The 17,293-nt window shown below is 38.9% G+C and overlaps 1 pseudogene; it reads right to left on the bottom strand.

The window, feature by feature from the left end:
* Positions 1 to 15,617: 15,617 nt before the first annotated feature.
* On the bottom strand, positions 15,618 to 16,128 carry LOC109564468 (NADH dehydrogenase [ubiquinone] 1 alpha subcomplex subunit 2 pseudogene; annotated as a pseudogene).
* Between the last annotated feature and the right edge of the window lie 1,165 nt (positions 16,129 to 17,293).

Here is a 17,293-nt window from a genome sequence, read left to right on the forward strand (position 1 = left end):
TGTTTTAAGGGTCAGTTATGCAGTACCCGGTAGGAAAGTCTTTGTGGGTGCCCTGGAGGTTTGTCCTGCCTCTCTATAGTTCTAGTACTTAGAAGGAGGGTGAGATCTTCTCCTTCTAAGGAAAATCATTAAGAGTTTCAGGCAGACTTGATGCTCTCCAGAGCTTTGGGTTTTTCAAGGGGACAGCTACACAGAGCACAAGGAAGGACAGACAAATTTCCTCAATGTGAGTAACTTAATGGTTCTGCCTGGACAAACATTGGCTTGCCTAGCACTGACCTGGATGGTGGGACTGAAGCTACAGATGAGACCCAGTGTGTGTGTGTGCTCAGCGTGCTCGAATATAGAAGATAAGTGCCAAGAAAAGCATGGTTTGGGGAAGTCACTGTTGCTCTGCCATCTGTGCAAGGCCATAGTGGAGATTACCTTCTGGCCCAGGGTTAGGTTTCTAGCTGCCCTCTGAAAAGTGAAAGTGTTAGTTGCTCAGTTGTGTCCAACTCTTTGGGACCCCATGGACTGTAGCCCACCAGGCTCTTCTGTCCATGGAATTCTCCTGGCAAGAATACTGGAGTGGGTTGCCATTTCCTTCTTCAGGGGATCTACCCGACCCAGGGATTGAACCCAGGTCTCCTGCATTGTGGAGAAGGCAATGGCAACCCACTCCAGTACTCTTGTCTGGGAAATCCCTTGGACGGAGGAGCCTGGTAGGCTACAGTCCATGGGGTCTCGAGGAGTCGGACATGACTGATGTGTCTTAGCAGCAGCAGCAGCAGCTCCTGCATTGCAGGCAGATTCTTTGCTGTCTGAGCCACCAGGCAGCCCTCTAGGGAGATTCCAATCAGGCTATCTAAAATACACTACTCACAGGATTTCAGAAGATAACCTGGTTCACATGAGTATATCTTGAGCTTGATCTGAGTGCAGATCTTATACCATTGGTATGAGACCCCTATCTCTCATGAATTTGATGGCATCCTTTAAGAACAACAGTTCTTTTCCAAAGTATCCTGAATGGTCATTTGGGTTTTCCTGGGTGGGAGAATGATTTCCTTAATTTTGTCATCATTCAATTCACAGGATCTGATGAGGCCAGAATGTCTTGAAAATTTCCAAGTTCAGCAAGCTCATCCTGGGAAAAGCCTGGGAAGCATTCAGTTACCATTTAGTGGAATCTTCCTTTATCCTCCTTTTGGACTAATTGAGGGTGATTTTGACTGATAAAGACTTCTATTACATTCTTCACGTTGGGCCAGTCTCTGTGAGATATTTCTCCTGTGGACAATGGGGCTCTATAAGACAGTAAATGAGCTACTCCTGGAATAAACACATCTCCTTGTGGAAGTGACATAAGGGTTGGAAGATTTGGATGGCAGCTTTGTTTTCTTCAGGGATCTACTCTTATCCTAAGATTTATGGTCCCTGGGTTCCCTGGAGAATTAGTATAATGACCCTCACTCAGCTTCTGCCCAACTCTCTTGCCTGTTCCTTATTACAACTTTTCAAATAAAAGTTTCAGCTGTTTGTTCAAGTCAAGAATAACGTTACTTTTAAAGTGATACATCTAATTATTCTTCTGAAGTTGAGGGTCCTGTCTAACATTAGATAGTCCTACTATCACAGGGATGTAAGGAGCCATCACGGGCAATGTAGAACCTTGAGATTTCCTTGGTGGTCCAGTGGCTAAGACTCTGTGCGTCCAACGCAGGAGACCTGGGTCTGATCCCTGGTTGAGGAATGAGAATCTCACATGCCGCAACTAAGATTCCATGCAGCTGAATAAGGAAATACAAATATTAAATATTAAAAGAAAGCTAAAGTGAGGGTATAGAGGGCCCAACCTGTTGATGGAAATTTTGGCAAAGTCACGTTGTAGAAAAGCATTTGGGATGAGAGATATAGTTCTGGCCATATTTAGAAAATACAATCTGCCATGTGCGGGTAATATTATTGCCTATTTCATGAGGCTCTGTGAGTATCAAATGAGAACTGTTCTTAGTATAGGACTTAATCAGCTCTTAAGTATTGATTTACTTGCTTAAATTAAGTGCTTAAATATTGATTAAGCATTTAATCAACACTTAAGTAGTTAATCAGTACTTAACGTAGTTCCTAGTGCATTGGAAAGGCTCAGTAAGTGTTACCATAATTATTACTTGAAGCTTGCCCTTTGGACGGTTTTTGATTTTCTGAATTCTGGTTCTCAGAGAAATCTGATTAAGAGTAGACAATGTACAAAAAAAAAAAATACAAGTGAAATTGAGTAAAAGTGTATTGTGGTTACCTTTTAAATGTCTTCTTGTCACTTTAAAAATTCTGAAGTTGGGAATTTCCTGGTGGTTCAATGGTTAGGACTCTATCCTTCCAATGCAAGGGGCACGGTTTTAACCCCTGGTGGAGGAATTAAGATCCCACATGCCAGAAGGCCAAAAAAGAAAAAAATAAAAATTCTGAAATACAGGGCAGCCTGATGTGGAACTAAGATGTCCCAAACCAGGGGAAAATGCTTTGTGACCCACTTACTTTGTGACCCTCTTACTTGCTTTGAAGTGGTGAAAATGCTTTGGATCCGAACTTGCACCAGAACATTAGCACCTATTGCTTTTGGCTTTGTTTTCTCAGTGTTAAATCTGTTGCAATGAAATCAGTATAAACTTCCTTATCAAGGCTTGCAGAACTGTTTTTTATGACTGGAAAAGTCATAGATTTTCAGGCTTTTGAAATCTAGCAGCAGTATCTTTGGCTTCCCAAAGTGTTTTGAGATGAACACGGAGACAATGAACAACCGCTGACAAACTCAGCTTGTGCTTTGTTGTCAATTCTGATAACTTGAATTCCCCTCTCCTTGGCTCTGAAATTGGTGTCACACCTGCACTAGCTACCAGGCAAATGATCTTTGTATCTGTTTTCAGCTGTGAAAATGTGGTCTTTTTATCACTGTGGACAAAGAAGGACATCTTTGTACCTCAGCACTTTGATTTGAAGGTGATGTCAAACAGATTTTGATGCAAATAAAATATTCAGTTGTGCCAAGAATTACAAATAGAATCTTGTGACTTTGTTTCAGTTCAGAAAAATGTGGAATGAATTAGGGAAAAATATATTAAAATAACATTATTGGTTTCCTTTTGCTACAATATAGTTTATGTTCCTCCTAGGAAGTTTTAGAAAAGCCAAGCAAAGAGAGAAAAATAAAAATCCACCTGCATTCTTATCACCTGGATAAAATAATTATTCACGTTTTAGAATAAGCATTTTTGCATACATACATTTATATACACCGCAGAATTTTTTTAAAAATTGGTCATGACGCACATGTTGTTTAGCATTTGGATTTGTTTAAATAAAAAAACTTGATAGAGGGACTTCCCTAGGAGTCCAGTGGCTAAGACTCTGTGCTTGCAATGCAGGAGGCCAGGGTTCGATCCCTAGTTAGGGAACTAGATTCCACATGCTCCAACTAAGAGTTTGCATGTTGCAACTGAAAAAAGAGTTTGAATGCTGCAACTAAAACAACAAACAAACAAAAACAAAACAAATAATAGAGTGTGGAGGTCTTTCCATGTCAGTAATTACATAAAATCAATTTAAATGATTTTAATCAGTTTCCTATTTGTCTCTCTGCATTTAGATTGTTTCCCATTCCCACAATTATAGAGTGTGTACTTGTACAGATATTTAAAATTTTCTTTAAAAAATTATAGAGGTAGTACACATTTAAAAATTCAAATATTATAGAGAATTATAAAATGAAAGGTAAAAGTTTTCTTTCCTCTTCCTCTACTTCAATTAAAAACAAGCATCTGATAATTCTTTCTGACTGGGATTGCTCACATGATTATTATTTTAGCTTTAATTAATGCCTTTGGTTAATTATATCTTTAATTAATATTTCTGTCTTTAGTAATATCTCTGTCTTTTTCCTTGGTTCATCATCTTTTAACAGTGTCCTGGGCTATATTCTCAAAGATGAGGAATTTATCACTGGTGCAGTACCTCCCACTTCCGTAACCCCTCCAACTCCAGAATGCAGTAGTTATTTTTTTATGTAGTTAACAATATATAGTATAATTGAGTCTCTATTCTTATTGTTAACTTTAGTGTTCCTAGAAATTCTGTAATCAAAGATTAATAAATTGATTATCCTTCCATCTCTCTTTTCTGATATTTTTAGCTATATTGTAATTTTATATTGACTAGATTTATAACATTCCTGTTCTGTTCTATAACTCCAATTAAATCTTCATATCTCATCTCTAGGTTAATTTTAGAAATGGAAAATTAATAAGCAAAAACATTTTTCATGTGATTAGATAAATACCATTATAAGAGTTTGATTCAACCCAAAGAAAGAAATGTAACTAATGTCATTAAAACTTCGTTGCTGGAAGGAAAATCCTTCAAATATTAAAGTCTAATCAAGGATGAGTCCAAGTTTTGTAGGTCTTGAATCTTATACAACTGGGGAGCTGTATTTCAGGAGAAGAAACACAAAATTACAAATACTCGCAGTTAAGGGCTATGCCTTGGTCTTGGAATGGTCTTTAGTGAGTGGGAAGCTCTGAAGCTTATTATTACTAGTTTCCTAGAAAACCTGTCTCTAGGTCTAGCAGATCCTTTTCAACTTCTTTTCAGAATCACTTCTCATAAGTCACATTCAGCTGCTGCCATATATCTAGTGTGTATCCTGTGTGTCCCCTTTCTTGGCTCCCTTTTCATTTTTCTAGAATCTTTCTCTAGCATTTTATTTCACAAAAACCCCATGGTACACTATACTCTGAGTGCTTGTGTGTTGCATATGCAATTATTTTGCCTAAACTTGTTTGATTTTGGGGGCTTGATTTGGGTTGATTGTTTAGAAATTTAAGTTCAAAATTGTTTTCCAAACTTGGAGGATAAATGAGGAACTAACAGAAATGATTATTGGAGAATGGAGCAAATAGGGATGAGAGTGACCTCTAAATGTTTTTTAATATAGTTTCATTCTTTTACCAAGTAAAAATATTATTTGAGTAATATAAACATTCCACCCTTTCCCTATCCTCGAAAGTTTGAAATAGTATCCAATTGTCTTTGAGCATTAAGTGTTGATTAGAAGTTTGGTGCCATTCTCTTTTTTTGAAATTTGTTTATTTATTTAGGCCACTTTGAGCAGCATGCAGGATCTTAGTTCCTGGACTAGGGATGGAACTCGTGTTCCATGCAATTTAAGTCGGGGGGTCTTAACCACTGAACTGCCAAGAAAGTCCTTGGTGCCATCCTTATCCTTATTTCTTCTAGTAACCTATTTTCTCACTGCCTCTCTCAGAATTTTCAGGATTTTCTCTACTCTTGGAGTTCTGAAATTTTACTAGATTGAGCCTAGGAGTGGGTCTTTTAAAAATTAATTTTATTTGCCTCTACATAGATCATTTAAAAATGAAGACTTCATGAAGTTTGGGGAGATTCTCTTCTGCTCTTTCTTAGATTATTTCTTTTCTGCCATTGTCTCTGTTTGAAACTTCTCTTAGATCTTTGACTTTTGGATCCATCTTCCATGTGTTATTTTTTTTCTTATTTTTGAATTATTTACCTTCTAGTTTCCACTATAGGACATTAAATTTAAATATGGTTTCTTATGATCTTATTTTCATTTTATTATTCACACAGTTCAGTGTAATTTTTTGACATTTGTATTTTTAATGTTCCAAAACATTTTTTTCCCCTCTGATTGCTCCTTTTTCCTTACAGACTATATGCTTTAATGAGAGTCATACTTACTCAATCATTTTGAGTACTTCATGAATTTGGGGGTGGTGCTCTTCTGCATAGCTTGTGGGATCTTATTTACCCAACCTGGGATTGAACCTGGGTCTTTAGGACTGAGCATGCAGAGCCCTAACCACTGGACTTCCCAAATATTGCATAAATTAAATAAAATTTTTAGTTTCCTAATCACCTCAGGTTTCTCTGATGTTTGTTGCCCTTTTGTTCATCTTTGTGCCTCTTTCTTCATGCTATTGATTTTTATTCAAATATTTGGTGGTACTTGAGAATCTAATTACATTTATGAACAAACACTGTTAAATAAGGGATGCTGGTGTGGGTTTTTCTCCTGAGAGGAAGAGGTCACTTGAATGAAAAAGCCAACTGCTGGCTCCGTGTAAGCTGGCTAGGTTTGTCAAGAGGTAGACTTCTCTCTAGGGTGGGAAGGTAGAAACTAGGCAGACCAGTGGCAGCCAGGTGGGGCTTCCCAGGTGGCACAGTGGTAAAGAATCCACCTGCCAGTGCTGGAGATGCAGAAGACCTGGGTTCAATCCCTGGGTCAGGAAGATCCTTTGGAGGAGGAAACAGCAGCCCACTCCAGTATTCTTGCCTGGGAAGTCCCTTGGATAGAGGAGCTGGTGGGCTACAGTTCATGGGGTTACAAAATGACTAAGCATGCCTGCACACGTGTGGTTGCTGAGTAGTCCAATTACATTTTGAAGACTGGAAAGCTAATTAAAGATTCAATAATAAAAAGGGGCAGAACCAGATAGAGTCACAGCTCTATTTTGTCTAACATTTCAAGACAAGATAATCTCAATAAGGTCATAGAAAAAGATGGAAATCTCTATGATTCCTTTTGAGAAGCCACCATAACTTTAACCTAAAACTTAAAAATTAGGGAAAGGAATATAAAACAAGCTTGCTTTTGAATATAAGAAGAAACTCTCTAAATTAAATACTAGTAAGTAAAATCTGGTATTTATCAAAAGGATAATAAATAATGTCTAGAAAAGTTTATTTTAGAAATACAAGAAATTCAGTATCAGAAAATCTAGCAACATAAGCTAGAACAATAAAAAATTAAAAATGATATGATCATAACAATAGATGCTGAAAACTTCTGATAAAATTTAGCAGCATTCTTAATTTAAAAACTCTATAAAAATAGGAACAAAAGCAGATTTTTAAAATATAGCAAAAACCAATTACCAAACATGCCAGTAGAGCTAATTGAAATATGATTTCAATTAAAATTAGGAACCAGATAAGAATGCTTGCTATTAACATTATTATTTCTAGCAAATACAATCACACAAAATGAAATAGCTGGTCAAGATGTTGGAAAAGAAGAGATAAACATAAGCTGGTGATATGATTGCGTTAAAACCCCAGAGATTTAGTACTATATCACTGTAGTTAATAAAGAATATGCCAATAGGAAAAATAATGTATTCATAGCAAGAACTATAACAATAAAAACTATAAAATACTTGTTTTAAACAAGAAAAGGAACATCTTTATGAAGAAAATTATTTTATACAAAACCGGAGCAAATTGAAAGACATACCGTTCTCTTGGGAAGCCTTGATATTAAAAAAGTTGATTCTTTCAAAAGTAAACCCAGAGCTAAGACTCTGAACGCTCAGTGCAGGGGCCTGGGTTTCATCTCTGGTCAGGGAGCTGGACCCACCATGCCTCAACTAAATATTCCACACGCTACAACTAAGGCCAGTACAGACAAATAAATATTTTTTGTAAAGTTAATCCAATGCCATTTTAATTGGAATACTAACTTGGGACTTTCCTGGTAGTGCAGTGGAAAGGAATCTGCCTGCCAATGCAGGGGATGTGGGTTGGATCCCTGGTTTGGAAAGATCCCACATGACTCAGAGCAACTAAGCCCATGCACCACAACTACTGAAGCCCGTGAGCTCTAGAGCCCTTGACTGAGCCTGAGTGCTGCAACCACTGAGCCTGAGTTCTGGAGCCCGTGAACTGAAACTACTGAGCCCTTGTGTCGCAGCTACCAATGCCCGTGTGCCTAGAGCCTGTGCTCTGCAACAAGAGACGCCACCACAGTGAGAAGCCCAAGCACCAGAACAAAACAAAGAGTAACTCCTGCTCACTGCAAGAGAAAGCCCTCACAAAGCAATGAACACCCAGTGCAGCAGAAAATACATACATGAAAGAATACTAACCTGTGTGTATGTGTGTGTGTATGAATAAAACAATGTTTAACTAAAAGAATAAGTGCCTTACAATAGGGAAGAAATTTTTTGTGTGAGGAAATGTTAAAAACTAGCAATGATCTGCTTGCCTTACTACGTATCAGAATGCACTTCAAAGCTCCATGGCAAATCAGCATGACAGAGACATAGAGTAGGAGTAGATTGGTGGAAATTGAATGAAATATCCAAATTAGATTCCATTGTGTGAGAACTTAAAATACATGAAAAGTGGACTTCCCCGGTGGTAGAGTGGCTAAGAATCCACGTGCCAGTGCAGGGGACAGGGGTTCAATTCCTGGTCCGGGAAGGTTCCACATGCCTCGGAGCAACTAAGCCTGTGCACCACAACTACTGAGCCTGTGTGCCACAACTACCGGAGCCCATGAGCTCTAGGGCTCTTGAGCCGCAACGACTGAGCCCAGGTGCTGTAGCTACTGAAGCCTGTACACCTAGAGCCTGTGGTGCACAATAGGAGAAGCCACCACAGTGAGAAGCCCGTGCACCGCAACAAGGAGTAGCCCCCACTCACCGCAACTAGAGGAAACCTGTGCGTAGCAATGAAGACCCAGCGCAGCCAAAAAAAAAAAAAGGGTAAAACCACTAAAAAATATATATGAAAAGTATTGCAATCAAATAAAATGGGAAAATGAGACTTTTACTATTTATTTATTTCTACTGTGGGAAGATTGTATTAGTAGTTACTATGTTGAGTGCTGTGGATGACTGGGATATGGTGGAAATAATGGGATTTTTGAATTACAGTTTTCCACATCAAACCACCAAAAGTTGCAAGTAGTACATGAGTTTAGTAAAGTTTCATGATACAAAAGCAATAAACAAAAATCAGCTGAGTTTCTATACGCTAATAAAGAAGTATCATAAAAATTAAGAAAACAACACATTTACAATTGCATTAAAAAGAACAAAATACCTAGGTATGAACTTAGCCAATGATGTGAAAGACCTGCACGATGAAAACTGTAAGACACTTCAATAAAGAAACTGAAGAAGAAACAAACAAAAATATCCTGAGAACTTCCCTGGTGATCCAGAGGCTAAGACTCCCCGCTCCCTATGCAGGGGGCCGAGGGTCAGTCTCTGGTCAGGGAACTAGATCCCACATGCTGCAACTGAAAAAAAGATCCCATGTATTGCAACTAATACCCAGCACAGTCAAGTAAATAAATATGTAAATAAACATTAAAAAGAAAAATATTCTATAATCAGGTATTGGAAGAATATTGTTAAGATGTTCCTCCAGTTAAAGCACCTTACACATCCGATTCAATCTCTAACGCAATTAGAATGGCATTTTTCACAAAACAGAGCTAACAATTCTGTCATGTGTGAGGAATCAAAGAGGACCCCCCCAAAAGGCAAAGTGATCTTACAAAAGGAGAGCACAGCTGGAATCAACTGGCTGACTTCAAACTAAACTGTGAAACTACAGGAATCAAAAAAGTATGGATTTGGCACAAAAACAGGCACACACACCAAAGCAATATGGTACACAGATGGCTATTCATGTGGAAGATATAAGCTGCTTTTTCTGTAAACAAGGACTTTGTGGCTCTAGAAAGACAATTTCCTCTGTCTTGGTTATTTTGTTTTTAATTGAGACTTGTGGAATTGAGGCACAATTTTATTTTCTTTTAGCTTTTCATTTTGACATAACTTTTGATTTGCAATTGTGAGGAATTCCCGTATGTCCTTCACCCAGATTCCCTATATGTTAACAATGTACCACATTTACTTTATCTTTTTCTCTCTTGATATATTTCTCTTAGCATAAGTTTAGTAATAACTTCTTAATAGTTATACTACTAATATTATATATTAATATATGATACTGCTGCTGCTAAGTCACTTCAGTCGTGTCCCACTCTGTGCGACCCCATAGACGGCAGCCCACCAGACTTCCCCGTCCCTGGGATTCTCCAGGCAAGAACACTGGAGTGGGTTGCCATTTCCTTCTCCAATGCATGAAAGTGAAAAGTGAAAGTGAAGTCGCTCAGTCCTGTCCAACTCTATCGACCCCATGGACTGCAGCCTTCCAGGCTCCTCCGTCCATGGGATTTTCAAGGCAAAAGTGCTGGAGTGGGGTGCCATATAGTATATATTGGAGAAGGAAATGGCAACCCACTCCAGTACTCTTGCCTGGAAAATCCCATGGACGGAGGAGCCTGGTAGGCTACAGTCCATGGGGTTGCAAGGAGTTGGATCTAATATAGCATAGTAAGCTTAGTACATTAGATAGCCTCTCATATTTTCTGTCCATATTTCTCTGATCATCTTGATAAATTTTATAACGTAACCTAACATACTTTGCAACTTGCTGATGTTCCCCTGAAACTTCTAAAATCTGGATCCTTACCCTCATTCTCCATCTTTTTCTCTCTTAAGATTTACTTGACTAAACTGATCATTTGTCCTATAGCACGCCCACAGCCTCTTACTGTTTACATCCTCGTGGTGCTGTGCAACCCATTCCTCTGCCCCTCTGTTCTCTGAAGCCTGGTTAATTCAGTGTAGAAGCTTGATTAGATTCAGGTTTGATTATCTTGGCAAGAGCATTTCATATGGTTGGATTCTAATTCTTTCATACTTTCTTTACTTAGTAGCTGGAATACTTCCACAAGGAGATTATTATCAACTATTTCGTCATCCTGTCTAGATTGTTACTTTTGCAGAAAGGAGTCAGTGAATTCTGGTACCAGCCTCAGTAATTAAAAGTCGTTTGGGCTTGTTATAAGTTATGAAGAACCGCATCTGAATATCAAACAGGAGTTCATTGAGACGTCAGATTACTGGAAGTAATTCACAAATATTGTTATTAGGCTATTATTATTTCCTTCACCTAGCTGTGCCTCAGGACTTCTGTTTAATTAAACCCTGTTCATGATTTTTGATAAACTTTAAGGTATTCATTTAAAATGAGTAATGAAATAATGTAACAGTGAATCACATTTACTTATTTACTTTTGTATTGAAGAGCAGGAAAGCAAAAGAGAAATTTGTCCCTTTTGTTTGAGAACACAGTTAAATTTATTCTTATCTGACTCTTTCCCTATGGTTGATTAACCAGCTGTGTTTAATTTTGAAAGCTTATAAAAATGAGTTTCTTATCAGCACAAAACAAGGCATTTTATAATACAGCATCTGAAGTTAAAAGTCTTTTAGGTCCAAGGAGATTATTTTTACAGTTTTTCATTAGAGCTGACTTTCTGTAGCTGAAAACTACATTGCCAAGACCAGAATAACTAGTATTCTGGATGGAATCTAGATTTTGTACATGCAGAAAATACAACTGGAGCTCTGTTACGTGGGGTAGAGTGGCAGGGCATGAGATAATGGGGTTCCCAGCAGATGGTGTCATTTTTCCTGATCCAGCAACTTCCTGCAGCAGAATTGCGGTGCACCCCATCACAGCACAGGGTTTCCCAGGGGGCGCTAGTGGTAAAGAATCCGCCGGCCAATGCATATGATGTGAGACATGAGACATGGGTTGGATTCCTGGGTGGGAAAGATCCCCTGGAGGAGGAAATGGCAACCCACTCCAGTATTCTTGCCTGTAGAATCCCGTGAACAGAGGAGCATGGCAGGCTACAGTTCATGGGGTTGCAGAGGGTTGGACACGACTAAAGTGACTTAGCACACACACAATCACAGCAGAGGTAGTCTGACTAAGGGTTCCTCAGAATTCTGCTTAGGTCCTGTTCCTCCAGTCCTTCCACTGATTTTGTGAACCACACACAAAAAATCACCTTCTACTTATACCAATTTGAATGATTTCTGGTATCTGTAACCTATTTCTCACTAAAAATAAAGCTATTGATTTTTGTGTATTGTTTTTGTATTGAGCCATCTTAACTCTATTGGCAGTAATAGTTTTTCAGGTAATTCTCTGGAAGTTCCTAGTTAAAAACTGTTCAGTTTTCAGCTTCTCTTTGCTAATTCCTTCTTCATTTCTCTTAAATATTTTCACCTTATATTGGTAGGCAATAATGAACATTCTGTTGTTTTTCTAACTTTAGTGGGGAAGTTTTTTATCTTTCCCAACTGAAAATAATTCTGACTTTGGAGATTACAGATATATAACATTATGAAGATATTTATCTTTTCCCATTTTATTAAGAACTTTTAACCTAAAAAAATTAAGAATGTAAATTGATTTTTATAAAAATTTTTTTCCAGCATATATGGAAATAATTATGTTTCTCTTTTTCCTATTCATATGGTGAGTTATTTTAATAGATTTCCTAATATTGAATCATCCTGCATTCCTTGAAAAATTACACTTGGTTATGGTATCTTATTTCTTTACTGCTTCACTGGATTCTTATTGCAAATATTTTGTGATTTTTGCACTGATATTCATAAGTGGGTAGTTTTCCTTTTCTGTATTATTTTTTTTCTGTTTCCTACTGATGCAGTGCTTGCTTTATGAAAGATTTCCTTATTTTCTGTGCTTAGTTCTGAAATGGAGCAGGACCATATGGTCCTTGCCTTTCTACCGTGTTCTCTGCCTGCCTTTTGTGTGTGGAAAACTTTAATCAAAGAATAAGTTTAATCAGAGAAGTGAGAAATGTGGAAACAAAGGAAAACAGTCTGAGACCAAACAATAATAATGTCATCATCAAGCATAATCAAGCACCTTTAGTTCTTTCTCAAGGGCTGTAGATAAATATTCTGAGCCATATCCTGTGAGCTGTCTTATAGATACTAAAACACCAGGTGGAAAAGTTAACTACATGATGACCAGATTGCACCCAGGACTCCAATTGCCACAATTCTGAGAACTGATCACAAAGAAAGGGGATCAAATGGACCCCGGAACTGAAGACTAACTGTACCTAAAACAACCAAGATGATGCTAGTCAGACCACTGATGACCAATTTGAAGATGACTGTTAAAGATAACTGTGATGTTTCTGCGTGTTGCCCACCCCCCCACCCCACCTTAAATACCCTCACCCCCTGCTTGAGGGAGCGGGGCAGGGGGGCAGTGAGTCGACCTCTGGACAAGTGTCTGCTACCCTCTCCCACCAGTTGCCGGCATGTGAAATAAAGCAAACTTTCCTTTCCAACAACCTGGCTTGCTTATTTGCTTTTGAGCAGTGGATACCCCATGCATACCTTTAACAGTTCTGATGAATTCTCTGCTGGTGATTTTGGGGTGGGGAGAGAGTGTGTAGAGGGTAAATGACAGCTTTCTTTATTCTATGTTACTCTGTACTACTTGGTGTATTTAGATTTTCCATCTTTTCTAGGGTCAGTTTTGATCCATTTCATACAAGTTTTCAAATATATTTGGATATATGTGAGCAAAACCAAATATATATATATATCTTTATACACACACACACATATATATTTCTGCTGTGTCTGGTTATTTCTTCCTTTCCTATTTGGTGTGTTTGTGCTTTCTCCTTTTATAAAAAGTTAGGCTAATAGATTAACAGTTAATCTATTAGTTGATTTTCAAAAATCAGTTCTTGTATTTGCTGTTTCTGGTTATAAAAATTCACTATTTTGTGCTTTTCTCTATATTAATTTCTTCCTTCTAACATTTCTTCCTAATATATTCTTTTGCATCCTCAATTCAGTAATTTTTGTTCTTTCTTGTTTATTAATATAAGCATTTTAGACTATGATGTTTCTCTTGGTGTTTATTTAACTATATAATTTAATATGTAAGGTAATAACATTAACAGTGGCGAACAAATCAGCCTCTCATGAAAACAGTTTACAACTATGTATGAACACACAGTCTTCTGAAAACAAACATTTTACACACATATGGTTTCCTATAACAAATATTTTTAACTTCAGTGTTATAAGACAATGATCCATGGAAGTATTAAAAAAAAAATCTTTCAGTAGAGACTTCCCTGGAGGTCCAGTGATTAAGACCCTGAGCTTCCACCTCAGGGAGCAAGAGTTCAATCCCTGGTCAGGAAATTAGGATCCTGCATGTCATGTGGTGTGGCTAAAAAATAATTAAAAGAGGGAAAAAAAATCTTTCAGTACTGTGGGAATGCTCCTTGGTCTTTTTAGTTGACTGATTCAGACAAACGGTCAATTCTGTACACACAAGATCCAGAAAAAAAGTAGATTTCACTAAATTTTTGAGTAACTTATATGTAAATATTTTTGCTGTTTTCTATCTATAAGATTCAATGGTTGGTTTATGACTCTGCTTTCTTAAAGCCTTTGTGTCAGTGGGCTCCCTTTCTTTCAAGGCAATTTGTTACATTGTTAACTAAGGGTTACAACGTTTGTCTTCAGTCATAATTTCTAACCAAGATCAAATTAGTGCATATCAAGCTTATATTTTTCTGATTTCAGTGTTAGAATTATTTTAATATTTCACCATTGAGTATAGTCATTAATTAGGTTTCTTGTGAATATTTGAAACTTTTTCTGATCCTTAGGAATTTCACATATCCATTGAAGCATAGATGGTCACTAATAGTTAAAAAATTGCATCAGGTGGTGGGTTTGGGATGTTCATTGCACTATTTCTTTTTTAATGCTTTCCTGTGTATTTAAACATTTTCATAGTAAAAAGCTGGAAAAAACTAGATCTGTTTATATAATTATGAGACATCTAGGAATGCTTCGGAAATTATAAAAGAAGAAAGTCAGTCAGTCATGGGGAAGGACACAGTAGCTGTTTGAATTAAAAGCAGACAGTTGTTGCCTTCTGTTGTTTTTCCTCATGGACAGCGGGAATTGCTCGTGTGTGACAGGAAGTATTTAGGTCGGAGAGTACAGGAGGGTATGACTTTTTGTAGGAGACTCTGCAGTCCATTCTAAAGGAGATCAGTCCTGGGTGTTCATTGAAGGGACTGATGCTAAAGCTGAAACTCCAATACTTTGGCCACCTCATGTGAAGAGTTGACTCATTGGAAAAGACCCTGATGCTGGGAGGGATTGAGGGCAGGAGGAGAAGGGGATAACAGAGGATGAGATGGCTAGATGGCATCACTGACTTGATGGACATGAGTTTGAGTGTACTCTGGGAGTTGGTGATAGACAGGGAGGCCAGGCGTGCTGCGATTCATGGAGTCGCAAATAGTTGGACACAACTGAGTGACTGAACTGAACTGACTGGTGCAGCTACTTCCCCTTGCTTGTCTTTAAGAGCTACAGGTGTAGCATGGTGCAAGCGAGATGACTATCCCTTTGGCTGGAGGGAGGAGACAGAGAATAGTTTCTCAAACAGATTCAGGAGCAGCTGCAACTCACAGAACTATACAGGGTTAGTAGGATGGTGTCCAGTAGGGTTCCCAGGTGGCGCTAGTGGTAAAGAACTCAACTGCCAATGTAGGAGATGTAAGAGATGTGGGTTTGAAGCCCTGGGTTGGGAAGATCCCCTGGAAGAGAGCATGGCACCCCACTCCAGTATTTTTGCCTGGAAAATACCATGGACAGAGGAGCCTGGCGGGCAACAGTCCATAGGGTTACAAAGAGTCGGACATGACCAAAGCAACTTAGCACACATGTCCAGGTATAAATTAAGTTCTGCCTATACAGTGGACCTGGTGAGCTCCATAGGTTCCCTCTGTGGTAAAGGTTCTGCCTTGCATCTTGCCCAGAGCAATTCCATTAGAACTTTTTTTTTTTTTTTGGGGGGGGGGGGACAGAATAAAATAAGTTTTACTTTTATATTCAACTGCTTTCCCTCAGATGGTTGCACAATAATGGGTAGTTGGTGGGACGTGAATCAGATCATCTTTAGACAGCATTTTCAGCACAATCTTTATACAGAACAAAATACATTTCTCCACATTGTACTCAATGCAGCAGAGCCCAGACTCTGGGGCTGTTGTTTTTAATCCTCAGTGGAGACTTCAGGCTTTGCTACTTAGCACATTCTCCAGGGCTCTAGTTACCTGATCAGCACTGAAGTTGTTCAGAGAGACATTCTTCTCTTGGCCAAATGCGTAGCGGGCCCAGAGCTTGGGCTGCACATCCGAGCACTCGCGGATTAGGATGGGCAGGTCGGGATTCGCTTTCTTCAGCTCCACATAGCGTTTCTCAATGAAGTCCCTGACGCCCTGGCTGCCAGGCGAGCGCTGGCACAAATGGATACGAATTTCACGAAGACCCAATTTGCCTCGGACCCCAGAATCGCTGCAGCCGCCGCCATCGCGGCTAGTACTCAATCATCCGCTCCATTAGAACTTTAAGCACAAGGCAGGGAGGGGCCCTGGAGTTCATGGAGCCCAGGTTATTACTCTTCTGGGAAAGGTCAGTTCACACCAACCTAGCACTTAACAAAAGTAGGGGATTTACCATCAGAGAAACAGACTTTAAGACATCGGTCAGGCAAATTTCCCTGACAGTAAAAAGTCATGCACACAAAAAAGAGTTGGTGCCCACTATATCCAGAGCTATACTGAGACTATTCAGACTTTAGGGTCGTTTCCAGAGTGCCACGCATGATAACATCTAGGGGAGTGGGTTCTGGATTCTGACCTGAATTTAAATCCTGACTCTTCCAGCAATATGTAACTTTGGAAGCAAGCGCCTTATTAGTCCGTATGCCTCCGTCTTCTTGGTGGATTGAGTATCATGATAACAGCACCTAACTCATAGGGTCTGCTTGGAGGATTCAAGGAAACATGTGAAGCACTTGGAACAGCACATAAAAAATGTTCAATTAATGTTCACTTTTATTATTTAGCTTAGTTGTGTTGCATCCTCTTTGACAAGCCACATGCTCTTCATTTTGTGGTCACTTGGCTACCTTAAACAGAACAAGTTCTCAGGGCTGAGAAACAGCTACTCTTGGATCTTCCTGATCACCCAGCTGCAGAGGGTTTCCAGACTCTCAGGAGCTTCTTGCCTTTTTAGGTTCATCAAAACCATTACATTCTCCAGACAGAAAAGGCGAAATAGAGGCTTTCCTGGTGGCTCAGATGGTAAAAAAATCTGCCTGCAATTTGGGAGACCTGGGTTTGATCCCTTCGTTGGAAAGATCCCGTGGAGGAGGGCATGGCAACACACTCCAGTATTCTTGCCTGGAGAGTCCCCATGGACAGAGAAACCTGCAGGGGCCCATGTGGTTGCAAAGAGTCAGACATGAGAGACTAAGCACAGCATAGCACATAGGTGGAATCTAAAAATAAATGATACAAACGAACTTACTTACAAAACAGACTCCCAGACTTAGAAAATGAAGTTACGGTTGCTGGGGGAAAGGACTAGTTGGGGACTTTGGGAAGGTCGTGTACATACACAGCTATGTTTACAATGGATAACCAACAAGGAGTTACTGTATAGCACATGGAACTCTGCTGAATGTTATGTGC

This window comes from Bos indicus, chromosome 10 (assembly GCF_029378745.1).
Source record: "Bos indicus isolate NIAB-ARS_2022 breed Sahiwal x Tharparkar chromosome 10, NIAB-ARS_B.indTharparkar_mat_pri_1.0, whole genome shotgun sequence".
In the NCBI taxonomy this organism is placed as follows: Eukaryota; Metazoa; Chordata; class Mammalia; order Artiodactyla; family Bovidae; genus Bos; species Bos indicus.